The sequence below is a fragment of the Balaenoptera physalus genome, assembly GCF_965194825.1.
Source record: "Balaenoptera physalus genome assembly, chromosome: 20".
Classification (NCBI taxonomy): domain Eukaryota; kingdom Metazoa; phylum Chordata; class Mammalia; order Artiodactyla; family Balaenopteridae; genus Balaenoptera; species Balaenoptera physalus.
The window spans coordinates 6,202,429-6,219,063 of NC_138901.1; positions in this window are offsets into that span (position 1 = coordinate 6,202,429).

The window sequence follows — 16,635 nt, forward strand, 5'->3', positions numbered from 1 at the left end:
GCAGATGTTCAATAAATTAATGATCATTCAATCATGATTCCTGTTCATAACATCATTCTCATTGGCTCAGATGTCTTCAGTAACCCCTGATGCTCTCCGCCTTGCTCCACACCCCGTCGAAACACACATTTCGTGCAAACGTTAAATGAAGATGATTGAAACATCCTCTCCCCATAAACAGCATGCACCACCCCCACCTTTTACATAACAGATGAGAGCAGACCCCTCCCGTCAAACTGCTGCTCTGAGACCCTGCTCCGATGCTTAGGGCCAGAATTAGAGAGATGAACGACGTGTGTAGTCACCACACCGTTCCACACACCATGAAACACTAAGGTATAAGGCTCCCATTCCAGCAGTCTGGTGAATTAGGTGCTTTGAATGGCCTTCCTTTTGAAATACCTAAAATTATTGGGAGAAAATATAAAAAATAAATACCTCTTCTGAGACGCATGGAGGCACAAGAGGAAGGAATCCACAGAGCCCCCAATAAAATGGAAGCAAAAACAAAGTGAAAATGGAGGGTGCCAAAGCCAACTTTCACCCTGAGGGTTTTGGAGAACTTGGTCTATGCTGACGGTTATCTCGGGCAGGGGAGACAAGATGAAAATCCTCCATCTAATAGAACCTCACATCTCCCACTCCTGGACATATACCCAGAGAAAAACCATAATTCAAAAAGACACATGCACCCCAGTGTTCATTGCAGCACTATTTACAATGGCCAGGACATGGAAGCAACCTAAGTGTCCATCGACAGATGAATGGATAAAGAAGATGTGGTACATATATACAATGGAATATAACTCAGCCATAAAAAGGAACGAAATTGGGTCATTTGTAGAGACATGGATGCACCTAGAGACTGTCATACAGAGTGAAGTAAGTCAGAAAGAGAAAAACAAATATCGTATATTAACGCATATATGTGGAATCCAAAAACATGGTATAGAAGATCTTATTTGCCAAACAGGAATAGAGACACAGGCGTAGAGAACAAACATATGGATACCAAGGGGGAAGCAGGGGGTGGGATGAATTGGGAGACAGGGATTGACACATATACACTATTGATACTATGTATAAAATAGATAACTAATGAGAACCTGCTATGTAGCACAGGGAACTGTACTCAGTGCTCTGGGGTGACCTAAATGGGAAGGAAATCCAAAAAAAGAGGGGATATATGTATACGTAGAGCTGATTCACTTTGCTGTAGAGTAGAAACTAACACAACATGGTAAAGCAACTATACTCCAATAAAAATTTTAAAAAAATAAAGAACCTCACATCAATCTGGGACCTCAAAGAGGGTTCATTATATGAGGGTAAGCCTGGGAGACAAGGAGGAAACGTGCTCACCTTGCTTAACCTTGGCATTGGATGGAGGGAGAAAAATAAACTCACCTGAGACTTGGTAACCATGAGCTAGTCCTCTTGTGGGTTCGTGGTCATAATTCAAGAGACCTGTAGTCCAAGAGACCTCAAGAGGAAGATCAAATTTAAACTTGTCCAAGCTTGGTAGACCAAAGAAGAAACAAATACAAGTTCCCTCTGGGAAACTCTACTTCCACACGCTTCCTAGAATTTTTATAAAGTTCTAAGGAATATGGTGGCCAATAGTCAAAGATCCCCAGAATTATCCTGTTAGGACTCCAGAAGGAAAAAAAAAAAAAAAAAAGGAGGTCAAAGAGAATAAGAAGTCAAAATGTCTAATCAAAATTTCAGTAGGAGATGGTAGAAAAAAATGGGGAAAAGATACAATTCTAAAAGATAATAGCTGAGAACTTTCAGATTTTTTTTTTTTTTTTTTTTTTGCAAGGCACACATTTTCATATCCAGGAAGTGCTACTTAAAATTTGCTGCTATTCCCGGAGAGGAGAACTGGTGCCTTGAAAAGATGTTTTGCACTTCCACCTCTTAGTTTGTAGGAAGTTGCAAAAAAAAAAAAAAATTACTCTTATCCTAACAACAAGAAAAAGTTAGATAAATTACAGAATCAGAACTTTCCTTGAACCCTCCAGAGAGCTGAGGTCACAAGGCAACCAAGTAACCTGAAATCCAGAAAGGAACCAGTCCCTCCAAGGAGAGAAGAGACACATAAATTATCTGGTTTGTGGCAGAACATGGAAGGAAGAGGTGCTGTATTATTACTACAGCATATATATAGTAAGAAAACTCTGCTAAGATTTTAAAGAACTGCTGGCCAAGTGTGGTTTAGCATCTCAATCTGAAATAGCTGGGAGCAATGTGATAAAACAGGAGCTTGTGTCACTCACAAGCTGTTTCCCACGAGCCCTACCAGGTGCTCCGAGAAAGATCTGGGGCAGAGCAGGATGCCTGAGAAAGTCCCCATCGGTGGTGCAGACCCACAGGAGGTGATCATCTGCAAGGGAGGCATAAAACTCAGTCATTTCTCTGGACCCTTCTTTCCTACAAAGCAAACGCTTGAGTCATCAGAGGAGGGACCAGCAGCCAGGGGGAGGAAACAGCAGGTTCAAAGCTCCATCCATGTTCCCTAGGCCCTTCCCTCTTACAAAGCAAAAGCCATAAATCTTCTTTGATTTCTCTCATCTATGCTTTGTAGTTTTGGCATATAAACCTTGCACGTATATTTTCAGGTTTTCAGTAATAGTATAAATGGTACTTTAAAAACTTTGAAAAATTCAATTCCCATTTGTTCATTGCTAGTACATAAAAATACGATTTTTATTTAACAACTGTTTTCTGTATCCTTTCTAAACTAACCCATTAGAATCAGTTGTAGCTATTGTAGATAAAATAGACTTAGGCAAAAAGTACTGCTAAAAATAAAGAGACTTTCTACCTAATGATAAAAGGTTTCATTCATCTAGAAAATGCAACAATTCTGAACTTTTATGCACCAAAAACAAAGCTCAAAATATAAAATCAAAAAGTGCCAAAAATACGAGAAGAAATAGAAAAATGCACAGTCATAGTGAGAGATTTTTAATCCATCCATCTCAATTACTGGTCAAGCCCACAAAAAATTACTAAGAATATAGAAAATTTGAATAGTACAGAAAGGATCTCATGATCATATATAGAATATTGCACCCAACAATGGGAAGATAAACATTTATCTCAAAGCATTTATGAAGTAGTTATAAAAATTGACTATGTGCTTGACCATCAAGTTAGCCTCAACAAATTCTAAGAATACCATATTCTCTGGCCCTAATATATTCAAGTAAGAAATTTAATAACAAAAATATACCCATTAAAAATCTAGATACCTGGAAATTTAGAATATTGAAATATTCATGGGTCAAAGGAATTACAGTGGAAATTAGAAAACAGAAATATGAATAAGTGATAACAAAATTATTCCTTATAAAAATTCTGGGGGTACAACTAAAGTCATATTTAAAGGAAAATGTATACCTTTAATTGCTTATATTAGAATTCAAGAGACTGATTCATCAGGGGAAAATAAAGAGGCGGGAGAGAAAAAAACTAAAAAGATAAACAATATTAAGAATTAAAAAGGTGTCATAACTGCACAAGCTGTAATGATTAAACAAATGGAAAAAGATTATTACGAACAACTTTGTGACAAGTTATTAAACTTAGGCAAAATGGATTAATCCTTTTAAAAAATACAACTTACTGAAGAAGCAATAGAAAACCCAGACAGTCTAATGACATTTAAAGAAATGGAATGATTAGTTTAAAATCTTCCCAGAAAGAAAAAGCCAGGTTCAAATGATTTATCAGCAATTCCTACCAAATGTTTTAGGATCTGTAACAGGAAAAGAGCTAAAGCGGACTCCACACTGGATCTGTTTCTTTGACTTTAACCCTTGCTTTTTGTTGCTTTTGTTATTATAATCATACATAATGGCCTGCCTCAGGGAACCCTGCCCGCCTGTGAATGGCTGCAAGAAAAAAGAAACTAACACATCCTCTCCCCGAGGCTGGTCATTCCGGGAGATGTTTTGCAAGACTGATGGCCCCTTTACTTTACTTCCTCACCGCCTCTCCCTCCCTGATGCTATAAAAGAAACTGGCATCCAGACCCCGAGAAGAGAATTTTTTGGAGACACCAGTCTGCCATCTTCTCAGTCTGCTGGCTTTCCGAATAAAGTCGTCTTCCTTGCCTCAGCACCTCGTCTCTGATTCATTGGCCTGTCGCGCAGCGAGGAGAGCGAGCTTGGACTCGGTAACAGATCCACTCTTCCAGATAATAAAAAAAGAAAAAAAAAAAAAAAAAAAAGAAGAAGAAACATGCCCCAGATCATTTTAAAGGCTAACATAATCTTAATTCCAGAACTAGGCAAGAACAATATTGGCAAGAAAAAAAAAATTACAGTCTAATGTTGTTCAAAACCTGCATTAGTCAGGATAGAATATATCCTGGGGTTTGCAGTAAACAAATCCCAACATTTCAGTGGTCTTGCACAATAAAGGTTTAATTCTCTCCCTGTCTTAGCTGGCTGCAGGGCAGACAGCTCTGTTCCAAGCAGTAACACAGGGATCTAGGCTGCCGCTTCCCTCTTGTGGCTACACCACTTAGACCACGTGGCTTCCAAAGTTGCCACAAAAGGGCAAGAAAAGGCTGGAAAATCATGTGCGGTAATTTTTAGGCTCAGACCTGGAAGTGACTCACACTATTGTTATGGGTGAATCGTGCCCCAGCCCCCCACCCCCCTACCAAGCCCCAGCATCTCATAATGTGACTGTATTTGGAGACAGATCTCTGAAGGGTAATTAAGATAAAATGAGGTCATTAGGGTGGGTCTTAATCCAATTGACTGATGTCCTTTTTAAGAAGAAGAGATTAGGGCATAGACCAGGAGGCAACCATGTGAGGACATTGAGAAGGAGGCCATCTGCAAAGCCAAGCAGAGAAACCTCAGAAGAATTCAAACCTGCCAACATCATGATTTTGGACCTGTAGCCTCCAGAACTGTGAGAAGATCAATTTCTGTTAAGGCACTCATTCTGTGGTATTTTGTTCAGGCAGCCCTGGGAAACTAATACAACTGTTATTCCTATAATTGTCATCAGCCACGTGGTCCCAATCTAACTGCAAAGAAGCCTGGGAAATTAGCCCTTCCTTTGGCCCGGGAAGAAGAAATGGGCTCCTGAACACATTGCCTGGCTCTGCCACAGGAACAAAGATGTAAAAATCCTAAACAGAATATCTCCTATGAATCAATTATGAGAGGACAAAAAAAAAAAACAAAAAACGACCAATAGAAAAATGGCCCCAAAGATGAGGCATTTGTTGGGTGAGAAAACATGTTGGTCCATTAACATATGAAAAGATGAGACTCTTGGCTGCTACTCTAAGTGTGGTCCTCAGAGCAAAAACATTGGCATCAACTGGGGACATGTTGGGGACATTTCAGGGAAATGAAAAGGAAAACCACACTGAGACACCATTTTGCACCAACCGGATTGGCAAAGACTGACTTTTAAGTCAATACCAAGAGCCGATAACGACATGGAAAATTGGAACTTTCATCTTTGATTGGAGTAGATGGGAATTGGCATAGCCATTTTTGGAAAACAGTTAGCCAGTTTATTATAAACTGTGACACGTGCTCACCCTAGCACTCAACAAATCCATTTCTAGATCCATTTCCATTACATCTAGAGCAGCGCTTCTCAAACTTTAATGTGCCTACAATTTTGTTACAATGCAGATTCTGATTCAGTATGTCCGGAATGGGACCCTGAAATTCTGCATTTTTCACAAGTTCCCGGAGGATATCAATGCTCCCCCTCTGAGGACCACACTTGGAGTAGCAAACAGGGGTCACGAAGATGGGTATTTACAGCCACACCCGTAACAGCCAAAATCCCAAATTTCCACCAGCAGTAAGACCAGGCAAATAAACTACAGCATACGGCAGCATAGTCATACGCCGGAATACTATTTAGAAGTGAAAATGAATAAACTACGTCTACTCACATTAAAAATGGATGATTCCAACAAAAGCAGCAAGGCACAGAAGAAATTATACAGTATGATTCCCTAATATAAAGTTCAAAACTCAGACCGAGCTAAATCATATATTGTTTAGGAATGCATACACACCTGTTAAAACCTTGTTTAAAAAAAAAAAAAAAAAAAAGACCAGTAAGGAAATAATTAGCACAAAACTCAGGATAGCAGTGGTGAAGAGGGAGAGGAACATGATGGGGATAAATCCACCCGGGGCTTCTCAGGTCCTGGCAACGCTCTATCTCTCAACTTGAATGGTGAATATATGGTTGCTTTATTCTATTATTATTCTTTAAACTGTATATATGCATTTTATGTGCTTTTTTGAATAAAAGAAGTAGCAGGAAGCCTTTTTGTATTGAAATTCCAAGTGACAAGTAAAATAAACCTAGTGAATTTACAAAAAGTCTAAATTTTGAGAATCAAGGTTTACTTGTACCTCTGAAACAAAACACATGCACACAGGAATCCCAATTTGCAAGTGAAGCCAGCAGGAGTCCAGTATCAGGGATATACTCCCTTTTTCAATCTAAGACTCTCAGCTACGGACAAATGGGTGTGGGAGCGGAGCTGACAGAATAAATGCAGAGTGGTAAATGCCCATCAGTACCTGGACACAGGTCAGAGTGGTTGGCTGTAGAGGGTGGGGATCAGTGATTTCCTGGAGCTGCCAGTGAAAGGAGAAGAAGCGGGGCGGGGCGGGGGGTGGTGATCAGTCCTGGGGAAGAGGCTGCGGACCCATCATCTCCCACTTTACCAGTGTGGGATGCTCTCTGGGGAACCCACCTTCTCTTTCTGAAAATCTCATGGAAACTTCCCTCTCTCACCTTCAAAGGAATGCCCTCCAGCTGGCTATGGGCGTCACCGCAAGACAATTTTAACTCTTGAGCCTCCGGTTCTCTGGTCTGGGGCCCTGAGCCCCTGGCTCCAAGCCCTCTGTCTCCTAGATGGGTGTGGTGCCCGGGCCAGACTTCTCCCACCTCCATTCCAAGAACTTCCCCTCCACGTAGCATCCCTGCTTGCCTTTAACCACTCATGCAAGAGCGACGATGAGATTGAATTTTAGCTTAGGGAGAAGCCAAGATATAAATACATCCTGGTGTACTATTAATGTCAATAGTATTAGTGCAATTATTTCCAGACTAGTCAGATTCAATAAAAGAAACAGTAAACAAGCCTGGGGCTTCCCTGGTGGCGCAGTGGTTAAGAATCCACCTGCCAATGCAGGGGAAATGGGTTCGAACCCTGGTCCGGGAAGATCCCACATGCCGCGGAGCAACAAAGCCCGTGGGCCACAACTGCTGAGCCTGTGCTCTGGAGCCCGCAAGCCACAACTACTGAGCCCACGAGCCACAACTACTGAAGCCTGTGTGCCCTAGTGCCCGTGCTCCGCAACAAGAGAAGCCACCGCAATGAGAAGCCCGCGCACCGCAACGAAGAGTAGCCCCCACTCGCCAAAAGCCCAAGTGCAGCAACCAAGACCCAATGCAGCCAAAAATAAATAAAATAAAATAATTTAAAAAAAAAAAAACAAGCCTGGTGCAGCCACCAGGTGGGCGCCGCGGGGACCTGCACAGCCGGCTGGCTGCCTGCTGAGAATGCCTTGTCTTTGCTGCTGCCCCTTGAGCAGGGAGAGACCTGGTGAGTGGGCACAGGCACACCGACCGCCTGCCGTCCACCCCCGCCTCCGCCCCGGTCCTGATGCCTTTAAAGAACTGAGCTGGGGGGCCATCTCCATCCAGAGGAAGAACCGTGCTATCTGCGGAGGAGAGAGGGGAAGAAGGGAGAGCCCCACGTGTTGTTTACAGGCGAGGCATCTACAGACTCAGAGCTGAGAGTGTGTCCAGCCCCGAAGACCCCTTCCCGGAATCCCCAGAACACTGGCTTTTCTCTCTAGCACTCCTCACTGCTTTGTTATGATCCGTTTCGCATCTATCATCCCAGCGCACTCTGAATTCTCCGCGGACGTGGACCAGGAACCCTAGGGCCTGCAGTCGTGTGTAATTCAGAGCCTGGGACGCTTTGGCCTGGCTGTTTGGAAAATCAGATACCTTGGTGGCTAAGAATGTGTAAGGGGGGAAAAGCTCCTTTGGACCTTATTAGGTTCCGTGGCCGCCCTGAGAATTAAAACTGGTGTAAGATAGGAGAAAAGCATATAAATTTATTTACGATTTTTACATGCATATGGGAGTCTTCAGAGGAACATAAGACCTGAAGAAGCTGTTAGATGAAAAGCTTATTATCTTTTTAAACAAAGACTAAAGGGTTCAGGCTAGGGGAGGTAAATTATGCGACAGTGACTGCGGAAAAAAATGGTGAAACAGATCAGGGTTATTTTAGCAGGTTTGTCTGTACTGGTCCATTTCGGTGTCGACTGCTAGTTTCTGGTGATAAGAATGTTTTTCCCCTCCTGGTACCAGGAGCACCTTTCTCATGGGAAATGTGAGATAGAAACAAGGAGGTCAGGAAGCCCTTTCTGCTTCTGCTGTTTTTCAAGTACCTTCAGCTCAAAATAATCAATACGCCAGAGTGGCATATTTAGGGGTGGCACATTCTGAACCCCTTCAAATGCGAGTCTGGAGGCAAGTGGGCATGGAGTCAAAGGCCTTTTCTTCTACTTTTTGGCTGTGTGACTTTGGGTAAGTTACTCAACCATTCTGTGCCTCATCTAGTTCATCTGTAAAATAGAGATAATAATAATACTTGCCTTTCAGGGCTGTGGTGAGGACTCTCAGTGAGGATAAATGTCAAATAAAGTAGCACAGGCTCAGGGGCATCGAGGTGCTTCATAAGCATACTATTATCGTGTTATTATCTTCATAAGCATACTATTATCGTGTTATTATCTTCATAAGCATACTATTATCGTGTTATTATCTTCATAAGCATACTATTATCGTGTTATTATCTTCATAAGCATACTATTATCGTGTTATTATCTTCATAAGCATACTATTATCGTGTTATTATCTTCATAAGCATACTATTATCGTATTATTATCTTCATAAGCATACTTCTATCTACGATTATTACAGAGGCAGTATGGTGGAGTGATAAGAGCCAGACTCCCTGGTTTTGATTCCTGGCTTGATTCTTTCCTAGTTGAGTGACCTTGTGTGACCTTGGGTGACCGGGCTGGGACTAGAGGGCAGTGAGGCCCCTTGGGTGTGAAATTCAGGGAGGGACCTCACTTGCCTCCCACAGTCCTGTCCTTGTTGAGCCAATTGCTTCTCTGTGCCACGTGGTAAGTGACACACGAATGTTAGTTACTCTTACCCATGCAAATGTCCCTGGAACAATTGTCTATGTAGCAGACTGTTCCAATGTTGTATAAAAAGAATAAACCCGATTCCATGAGTGAACCTGAGGGAGAAAGTAGCTAAGAACTCCCATAGATGAAGAAAATAGGGGGGGAAGGAAAAAGACTTCTCCTGGAGTGCCTCTGTATCTCTGCAATCAACACATTTTCCTGGCTTTCGCTTGAGTGGGAAGCTGGGAACCAAATCAAAAGTACTTGAATATACTCATATCTTGTAATAAATAACCTATAGGACTTTCACGGTGGCGCAGTGGTTAGGAATCCACCTGCCAATGCAGGGGACACGGGTTTGAACCCTGGTCGGGGAAGATCCCACAAGCTGCGGAGCAGCTAAGCCCGTGCGCCACAACTACTGAGCCTGCATGCCACAATTACTGAAGCCCGTGCACCTAGAGCCCGTGCTCCGCAACAAGAGAAACCACCGCAATGAGAAGCCTGCGCACCGCAACAAAGAGTAGCCCCGGCTCGCCGCAACTAGAGAAAGCCTGCGCACAGCAACGAAGACCCAATGCAGCCAAAAATAAAAAATTTTTTAAAATAAATAAATAACCTATAATGGGAAAGAATCTGATAAAGAATATATATATATATATATATATGATTCACTTTGCTGTACACTTGAAACTAACACAACATTGTAAATTACCATACTTCAATGAAAAAAAGAAAGCCCTTGAAGGCCGTGTTAAGAAGTTGGGTCTTGATTCTCGCTGGCTGTTCCATTTCTGATAGTCAGCGGTTCCCGCTTAGGAGATCACGTCCTCTTTCACACCCTGCTCTCCAGGCCTTCCTACCCAGGCTTCATCCTGGCAGCAGAAGTGAAAAGAGAAGAGTCACCCAGTGCGTTTCTATGCAGAGAACATAAAACATTCAGTGACTGGCTTCTTTCCCATTAGAAAGAGACAGTGTCCACTTTATTCTTTAAAAAGATAGAGCATTTGAGCGTTCTTCACTCCAGCAGCTATCGATCTGGGATAACAAATTTGCATGGAACCCCCTTCGGCAGCACCCTGGCAAATGCCTCCCCTCCCCTGCTCTCTACAAAGACCTGTGTATCTTTTCTCTGGGCCTTTCCAGCTGAATTTTAAAGACGATTTTAAGGAGCGTGTCATGACGAGGGTGCCTCAGAGTCTTCTAAATCATAACACACAGAACCGAAAGAGGCCTATTTCTCTTCCCAGCGATGATTTGCCCACCCTGACTCTTGGTGCTCCAGCCACAAGCTAAGAAACCCCGCCGCCAAAGGGAAACTTCTCATCCTCCATTTTTCCTCCCCCCAAAATTGCTCTCAGTCTCTTCCTCTCCCGTGCTGTGCCCTCCCTTTTCCCTCTCCCCCTCCTCTCCATCATAAAATAATAAGGCAAACCCGAGTGCATCTAAATCCCTTGCAATAGCCAGAGAGGGGGCCAGCCAGGCATATTTACCACTAAGTGGATGCAGATTCACTTACCGCTGATTTTCAAAGCAGTGAGACGTCCCTGCCACAATATTGCTTTTCTCATCACCAAATGGGGCCTTTGCTTTGTAATTTGGCAAAGCTGTCAAGACAATCAGATCTGGGAGGCCGGATGGTGTCTGCATCCTACCATCCTGCGAGATGGATCTCCGGGACAGCCCAGGCGCCTCCAATCAGAAGTGTGTGAAGGGACCTTGTTCAAGGACATGGGACAGAGTCCGTGGAGCACAGGGCAGAGGCAGGACCAGGATGGGCCAGCCCTCCTGATTCCTCCCTAAAGGCAGCCCTGGGGAGACAGGGATCGGGATCACCCAAGGAGCTGGAGGGGAAAAGGCCCTTAGACGTCCTTATGCAATTCTATGCTCTTTTCCGGGTTTTCACAGCCCCCCTGGCCCACCGCAGCCTGTGTGTAGATGCTAGATCTGCCCGAGGCATGTCACTCGATCTCTCTGGGCCTCCCTGGGAGTCTTCATTTGCAGGAGAAAGTTGGATAAATGTGCCACAACATGCACTCCAAATATCTTCAGAGGTAGCAGACATGACAGCAAGTTATGAGCATTTTACTGTAGGGCTATACTAAAGAGAAATGCTGGTCCTCCTGGGGCTGTTGTACTAGTCAGGATTCTTTTGGTGACAAATGATAGAAAATCAAGTCTAACACAAGCTAATTTGGCCCAAGCAACCAGGAAGCAACCAGGATTCGTTTTCTATCACTGCTGTTAACAAATTACCACAGAGGTACTGGCCTGAAACAACAGAAATGTGTTGTCTTATAGATCTAGAGGTCGGAAGTCCAAAACTGAGTTTACATGGCTGAAATCAAGAGATCAGCAAGTCTGCATTCCTTCTGGAAGTTCTAAAACAAAAAGAATTCATTCCTTGTCTTTTCTAGCCTCTAGGGAATGCCAGTATTCCTTGGTTCGTGGCCCCCTTCCTGCAATGGCATAGCTTCAACTTCTGCTTCCGTCTCCACATCTCCTTCTCTGACTCTGACCCTCCTGAATCCCTCTCATAATGAGGACCCCCTTGTAATTACACTGAGCCTATGGATAATGCCAGATAATCTCCCACCTCGATATCCTCAACTTAATCCTATCTGTACTGTCCCTTTTGCCACGTAAGAGAACATATTTGCAGGTTCTAAGGTTGAAGACGTACGTAGACATTTTGTGGGGGGATTATTCTGTCTGCCACACCGAGGAATGGACTTCAGGCATGGATAGATCTAGAGGCTCCAACAGTATCATGAGGATCTTTCTCTCATCTCTACCCCTGCATTCTGCTTTCCTTTGTGTTAGTCTTATTCTCTATGCCATTTCAAATAGCTTCCTCCCATACCTAAGGAAAACGCTGCCTGTAGCCTTAAATCATGGCATTTTAGATTAGCAGATGGTTAGGGAAAATATAGTATTTTCCTTCCCCTCTCTTTCTCCCTTCCCTAGCCCAGTCATCAGTTTCTATGTAGACCCCTTGAATTAAATAAGACTCCCTGGGATGCTTGAAAAGAAGGACCCTGGGGGAGGAATAAAACATCCTGGAGATAGTCAGGTAGGGAGTTAGTCACTTAACATGTATATTAGGTATATATCCATTCTGTAATTCAAGGAGGTGATGCCAGACACATCAGCTACAAAATGCCCTAGCAGCATAACTTGGTCATTATTCCAGTCTTTTAAAGGCCAGGCTGACCACGCAGAGGCCATAGGCAGATATCCCAAACCTGCTCAGCCCAGGGCATTGACATTTGCAGTTAAGCAGGGCCTGTGGGAGCCATAATTGCTCTTGGTCTCACCATGTGTCTCCATGACCTTGAGGCAATGAGCCCCCCTCCTGGAGTGGTCTCATAATTGAGTCATTTTGGTCTTGCTGGGTTCCAATCACAATGACAAGTTCTAGATATGTTAACACTCAAACTGGCCTGGAGAAGATAATGGAATTTAGAATGCAGATCCCCATTTAAGGGCTATGGCTTGGGAGATCCTACATCCAGGTTTGCCAGGGACAGTCCTGGTTTGTACCTGTTGTCCTGATATAATTATTAATAGCTCTCCCCTTCACTCTGGACAGGGTGCCTATTTAAATGATAAATGTTATGGTTACCCTAATGGCAGCACGAGTACAAAAGGGTTTCTTTTTCCCTCTTACTGTTCAGTTTAGCCCTGAGCCAGGTGGGGTTTCCAAGGCAGCAGCTTGGAAAGACCCTCGCATCGCAATTTCCTTCTTCCTTGTACCAGTTTTAAAGCCAAGGGATAAACAAGACCTTCCCGTTATATTACGTTATGTTATGGGGGATGGGGAATTATGACATGGACTCTCGTTCAGCTTTGTTCTCGGCCCGTGCACAGTGCCTTCTGAGTCACCCAGGACTCTGTACTCTCTTGTTCCTTCACCCAGATCTGTGGGGTGACAGCTCAGCTGCTCTGGGGAAAGAACTTTTACAACTTTTCCTTGAACTTTCTTATATGAGTGCTGATACCTTTATGAAAATGCATAAATACGGTCCTGTGCATGGGGCGTGTGTATGTGTGTGTGTGTACCCTTTTCTTTTCCTTGTTAGTCTGATTTTCCTTTCTCCCTCTCTCTCCTTTACCCACATAACCACTGACGGTCCCACATAACCCACATAACCACTGATTACGGCTAATATCCCAGTAAGGGGATCCTTACATACTTTTCTTTATAATCATATATACTAACTATACCTACATGCATACAGGTGTGTAACTTTATACATGCCCACATACGTGCACTTATGCACATACATCTATTTACAAGTATAGGTAGTCTTGGTAGTTGTTTGTTTTATTGAATTATATGATATTCAGTTTCTTCCGTCTTGCTTCTCTTACTCAACAATACCTTGGGGAACTCTCTCTCAATCCTCTGGTACAGCTCTAGTTAATCGTTTTCGATAGTGTGTAAATGTACTTTCATTTATTCACCCGGACCTTCCTCCAGTGATGGATATTCACTTTGTCTCCTCAGGAGAATTTCCCACGGTCACCAACAGATGAATGTATTACACTTTGGCCCTAATGCCCCTGACTCATAAAAGATTCAAAATCTTTAAAAGCATGTGTCAATTCGAAGAATATAATTAGCCACCACTGTTTTTCAAAATGTCGGACTGACCCATGAAGCAGACTTTAGGCAGAGCTTGAAGCCCTCATTTCCATATAAATGTGGTCACAGTCAACCTTTTCTGTTCTCTTATGTTTGCTGCTTGAGTGCAATTCTGGAGTGGGGTGACCAGTCAAAGCTGGGTCTCCACACAGGATCCACCTCTATATTAGAAAGAGCTCCAGCTTTCGGAACAAATGGGCCTGGTGTCACATTCTGGCTCCGCCACTTATGAGTGGGGAGATTTAGATAAATACTCACCTCCTCCCAGCCCTGGTTTTCTCGCTTTTAGAATAGGAGCCGTGACACAGGGAGTTAAATGGGATCATCTGTGCACAGGTCCCTGCAGACAAGAAGCCCGTGGCCCACGTGACCCTCCCCCCTCACAGATCATGAATCATGCTGGAGCCTGAAGGGGAAAAGTTCAAATCAATCAATAGTGAAGCCCAGGGCAAAAAGTCGAAGACTGATAAACAAACAGATACAGGCTGTTTTCCGAATAATTGGATGCCCTGTCTTGTTTACAGAGCACTGGTGAGCCACAGAAGGAGACACAAGGCTGGAGGTGCCCTGAGCCCATGCGTGCACTTGGGGGAGGGGTTGGAAAGGAGGGAGATGATGGAGACTAGAGGACTTGAGGAAGGCATCCTGGGGTAGGGGTGCGGAGGGTAGGGATGGCCTAAATCCTTCTGTACTCTGGCCTTAGGCTTGGGGTGGCAGGAGCCGGGGGGTGGGTATTACCCACCAGGCAGTAGAGGCCACTCCCTGTCCTCACGTCCCACAGCACCCCATACTTTCTAGACGCCCACCTGCTGATCTGCCTAAAAAAAAAAAAAGCAGAAACTGGGGCCTGACTCTACAGCATCTCTATGGACTCAATGTGTGTGTCCCCCCAGAATCCATATGTTGAAGCCCTAACTCCCAAAGTGATGGTATTCAGAGCCGATAATTGGGCTTGGGGGGGTGATTAGGGTTAGATAAGGTCATGAGGATGGGACCCTCATGGTGGGATTAGTGTCCTTATAAGAGGAAAACAGATCAGCGCTTTCTCTCTGCCTTGTGAGGACACAGCAAGAAGGAGGCCGCCAGCAAGCCAGGAAAAGAGCCCTCACCAGGAACTGAATCTGCCAGTACCTTGATCTTGGACATCCCAAGCTTCCAGAACTGTGAGAAATAAATGCCTGTTGTTTAAACCACTCGGTATTTTGTTATGGCAGCTCAAGTTGACTGAAACAGCAACCCTGCCTTTCCTTTTTAGGATACTGGGAGCAGAGATCATGCAAGTATCTTCAACATATCTGGCTCCAGGAATTGTGTCCTGTGGCCAACACCAAGTCACTTGCCTCATCCACTGTCATGATCCCATGGGACTGTGGCCAGGGCAGTGGAGAAGCATCTAGGGTGTTGATGGGCAATTAGTGTCAATGGAAAATTTGGGACTAGGTGATGACTTAGGGCTGGAAAACGAGAGTCACACACACACACCAAAATTTCCATTACTAAGAGTCAGATTTTGGCTTCAAAACTAGCCCCCAAGAAACCTACCCAAAGCCCCTGAGAAATTACAGGAATTCTAATTTTCTTCTTCTGGGCAACCTTCTCTGGGTCAACCCTCCAAACACCCCTCTCCCAGCATCTTCCGTTACTCACCACCCCTCCTTCACCCTCAGCATCACCCCAGACCCTGATGAGGAGCCTTTCTTAGGGACAACTTGCCCAGGGCTCTGACATATTCATTTGCATCCTCCTTAGTCCTAAGCATGGTGTCTTACACATAGTGGGTGCTTAAGTTGTATTTGGTGAGTCATCGATTAGAAATAATAGATGGTCAGTACCAGCAGAGGGAGAGACGGGGAACCAGCCATTGCCCGGATTGGAGGGAAGAGTGAAGCCCCATCCCCAGCAGAAACCTGAGTCTGCAATCCCAAGTCCCGCCAGGGAGATGGGAGCCATCAATTACTTAGACGAGACCTTCATTCATTCATTCAAATCTCCAAAACGGGAGTCATGTTAATGGCCAGGCACGCTGTTCTTTCCCCTCAAGGTAAGAAGATTTATTGTCCAAACTTACATTTTATCGCACACAACCGAATAAAAATGATCGATTTCCCTGCCCACCTTACAGCATCCTTCCACAGTTATTAAAGTCTCTAAAAATGTTTTCTTTGAAAAAAAAAAAAAGGTTGAAAAAAAGAGAGGAGCAGAGAGAGGAGACCAGGAGGAGATGGGAAATGCCGGATTGCTGAGAGTTATCTATCTTGTCAGCTGGAGACCGCATAACCTTGATGTCACTATATTTTCTGCTCAGACCCAAATTTACAATTTGCCAGCCAAGGAGATGGAAATGCCAAACCTCCTCCTTGGAGGTGAGTGCTGGGAGGTTCTTAAAGGGCTGGAGAGAGGAGAGGACTCCAGTTCTGAAAACTCTTACAAGACAGTGAGACTGTCGCTGAGCTCTTAGCAATTTCCCCCAAGTTGGGAAAACACAGCCTCCAAGGGCAAGGAGACGGTTTAAACATCAGAGCTCCAAACACATTCGGCCAAGAGTTCATTTGTGGTCTGTCCACCGATGAATGAGCAGGTTTCCAACCCAGAGGAGCAGCCTTGGTGGGCTGGACATTCACCCACGCAAGGTAGGAGCTGGGACGTCAAAGCAGCAGCGGAAGGAGGGAACCAGAGTGCAAGGGAGGCATTTAACCCACAGGAAAGAGCAAAGGGCACGCACACCCAACAGAAGTGCCAGTTGGCACGCAAACATGTTGATG